Raw genomic sequence first — 3885 nt, forward strand, 5'->3', positions numbered from 1 at the left:
CCTTCAAGTTGTTTCTAGGAGCACATTTTTACTTGGGAATAGAATGGGGAAAGGTTATATGAGAACCTCAATGTTGATACAGAGATTAATAAATGTGTTTGTAAGACTGCTTTGTGACAGTACCTAAACACTAGAAACAACCAAATAGCTGAGGTCATTGTAGTGTCACCATGAATTTGCTGTATTGATGTAAACCAGGGGTGGGGAACCTATGTCTGGAGGGCCGTTTGCGGCCCTTGAGGCCGTTTTATCCAGCCCCTGAGACAATTTTAATATTATGCAGCTTCATATGAAATATGGCATTTTGTAAAAGAAACATTTGCAATACAATTAAGTTATATTCAGGGGACATATAGAAGTTAAGGTCTGTTTTAAGGTGGCTGCATTCCATATAGGCCTAGAGTGCAGGGGGAAATCCTACTTGGTTTGTGTTAATTGTACGGCCCTCGGAGGACTTTCACGGCCCTCAGAGTAATTTGAAGTGGCCCTTCAAATGAAAAAGGTTCCCCACCCCTGGTGTACACTTACAATAATACACAGTGTTTCCAAAACCAAATGTGTAGAGCAGTGCATTCTGTGTAGAATTTGCAATAAAATCTTAGCTGGGTGTCCCTTTTAAAGGACTGTGCGCATTGAAGCTGGAATTGCTGCCTCCGCCTCCTGGGTACAGAAGCCTCGTCAAAACTCTCTCGGCCTCTGAATGAAAAGAAAAACACACATGCGACATAATCATTTAGTTACAAAATTATAAAATGATGATGACATTGCAAGACAGGTCAGACCATCTGTGAAATAAATGGCTAAATAAGAAAGTGTTAGCTAGTAAAGAAAGTGTTGGCTATTAAAAACAAATATCAGAAAACAAAAATGCTTCTGATATGAGGATCCAATTGAATGAGGTCAAATCACTAGCAATGAAACTCAATTTGGTCAAGGCTTAAGTGTATAAGGATGCACTAGTGGTAGCCAAACTATTGCAACATGGACAAAACAGTGACTTACCCACAGTAGGCTAGTGCTGCACAATGAAGAATGCCTCCTTTCTTTCAGCAACATCCAAGCAAATAGCCTAAAAAAATGGTGAGAAACACATTTGAAATTATTCTAACTGAATAATAGGCCGCATCCATTTAGTTGCAGCAAAATATATTTTTAAGTAGGCTATGCTCATCACATTACACCAAGGAGGTCTATCATTGCATTACACCAATGTCAATACATTATTTTTCTTTGAAAAGCACCGTATTTTCTTTGGCCTGACCACACCGAAAACTATAAATAGGGCCCACTACTCACGGCAGTCAGTCGGTGCACTGCACTGTGACAGGTGACAGCTCTGTTCAGTCCTGGACGTCTCCTTCCTTCTTTTCATAGCTGCAATCATATAGCAAATAGAAAGCCACATTGTTGTTAAACCAGAGGTAGTAGCTATACCATGCTCGCTGACATACAGTGTTAACCGTCCTGACATGTCTGCATATCGAAGCCCAATTCGCGGACGTCCAGGCTTATCTGAAAAGCTGGTTCTAAAACCACACAGACTAGCAATCAGCCATGAACTAGCCTACCTTGAGCAGAGCTGCAGATGCCAGCAGCAATAGTCCAACTGAATAGGGATACACGGCACGTCCGTATTTTCCGTTGTTGTTAATTTCTCTAACTTGTGCTGATTTGTGCTACTTATTCCACGCGAACTCGCGGCAGAGAGTTGATAATATTTGCCCGCCGAGAGACCAACTTCAGAGCGGCGGCACTGCGGCCAGTTATTTGTGTCGAGAGTTACCGTGGAAACCAAAAGACGGTTGGACACAGATTGAAGTTACAGGCGAGTTTCGTGAAATTAAAATTCATCCCATCTGGTTTCAAGACGAGATTCATTCCAGTGTTTCTTATGATTAGATTAGTTGACTCCATTTCCATTGCTTTAGGTAATTGAGAGTAACCAACGGTTTAGGTTTGTGTAGAGACTACCTTGGGCAACGGTCTTCTTATTCTATGGGTTCATACTTCATAGATCGATCGTATGGAAGATAAGAAATGCGTTGGATGAACGAATGGCTATCACACATCTATCAGCTTTAGGCAGTTAACTAAAGTTAGCTGGAGACAAAATAAAACACATTACAAACCTTCATTTTTGTTGAAGACTCCGGTCAGTTCACTTCTTCCAGGGCGGGCAGGCAGAAAGAACGTTATCTGCAGGGAACTCTGATTTCAAACGTAGCAGGGCAACACAGTGTTGGGTACAATAAACCAGTGAGTTGAGTTATTGTGTGACCTAACTAATAACCCAATCAGTAGAGTAGCATAGATGTTCCCCACTGCACCAATATTGAGTTAGAGTAACCCAACACTGCATTAGAATAACCCAACACGTTTCCCCAATAGCTGTTATTCAGCACTTGGGTTGATAAAACAACCCAGCATTTCTTAGTGTGTACATCATTTACTATGGAATTATTGTATGCATCATTGATTTGTGAGGCTACTTTGATACCAATGTCATTTCTTTTATAATGGGTAGGCCTAATAATATATAGCATGATATCACGTGAGAGTGGTGTGCTTTCAGGCCGAAAGTGTAGTCTGGCCACCTGGTCTCGCTTGAAAAAAATGGTCGTTTGGTGGTTGGGTTTTTTTTTTTTTTTTTTTTTGGTGATCGTGGTTGGGGGGGGGGGGTTGGGGTGAAGGAGGAAGGGGGGCCCATTGAAATTTTTTTGTCCCGGGCCCAGCCAAACCTGTCAGCGGCCCTGCACACACACACACACACACACACACACACACACACACACACACACACACACACACACACACACACACACACACACACACACAGGCCCTCCTCTCTTTCCCACAATCTCTCTTTCTCTTTTTCTTTCTCTTTCTTTCTCTCTCTCGCTCTCTCTCGCGCTCTCTCTCTCTCGCGCTCTCTATCTCTCTCTCTCACACACTATAATTCCAAATGTGTACTGACATACACAGAGCAAACACAGGCTCTCTCAGGGTTAACATATGCACATAATGTCAGTCTCAAGGTCACTATGTCAGCATGTCCACATCAAGCATCTTGGGTTTGCTCTAAAAGGGAACAATATGATCTCTTGTTCCTAATATTATGCACTAGAGGCTACATTTTAAAAAAGAAAATAGTACTATATACTTTATACATAGCTGTAGTCTAGTAAACCAGCGCCACCCGCTGGACGCCAAACATTTTTGGCTGGCGAGTGGGTCTGGCCTCGGATCGAAAACATTTTGAACACTGTGCCCTGAGTCTGGCAAAACCAATCACAACGCAGAGATTTGTTTTGAATCAAAGCGGGCCGGGTTTTGAGGGAGTGACGACGAAGCTCGCAAAACCGTTGGGAAAGCACATCAACGGCAAAGATCGCTGATTGGTCAGAGGGCCGGCACGGTTTGAAAAAACAACAGGTTGTTCTCATCAACAATCTTCGGATGTATCGTTCATTGGGGCCAGACTAAATTACACATCCAGTCTCACATTTAGGCTGGTTTATCAGGCTAACATAGCTGGGCATTTTAATAAGCAAACATTTTTCTTCCCTTGCCTTTACCAAAATATATCCGCTCACACCATCAGCAAATCCGCATGAATATGCTGCAGAGAGCTGTAATAGATAGTTAAGCCTGTGTGCGGTAAGGAGAATGCCATTCAAGTTTTCAACCAGAGTTTTTATTTTTTAAATCTCCACTTTAGCCAACGTTTTTAGGAAAATCCGTTTTCAGAGGGAACACCTCTGTTTGTGTGTAAACGAAAGTCACAAATGAAGTGAATGGTCTTCGTTTTTTAAAAATAGGCCTACATATTTATGATAACTCTCTGTAGCATATATATGTGGCTTCACCATTAGTATAGGAATGAAA

General features: G+C 42.0%; 1 long non-coding RNA gene across 1 annotated transcript; it reads right to left on the bottom strand.

Annotated features, from left to right (window-relative positions):
- Positions 1–460: 460 nt before the first annotated feature.
- On the bottom strand, positions 461–2243 carry LOC134460410 (uncharacterized). Its single transcript, XR_010037105.1, has 4 exons — positions 2130–2243; positions 1297–1374; positions 1003–1069; positions 461–696 (listed from the first exon to the last, which is right to left on the bottom strand). It is a non-coding gene; the product is annotated as an uncharacterized LOC134460410 (long non-coding RNA).
- Between the last annotated feature and the right edge of the window lie 1642 nt (positions 2244–3885).

This window comes from Engraulis encrasicolus, chromosome 1, assembly GCF_034702125.1.
Source record: "Engraulis encrasicolus isolate BLACKSEA-1 chromosome 1, IST_EnEncr_1.0, whole genome shotgun sequence".
Classification (NCBI taxonomy): domain Eukaryota; kingdom Metazoa; phylum Chordata; class Actinopteri; order Clupeiformes; family Engraulidae; genus Engraulis; species Engraulis encrasicolus.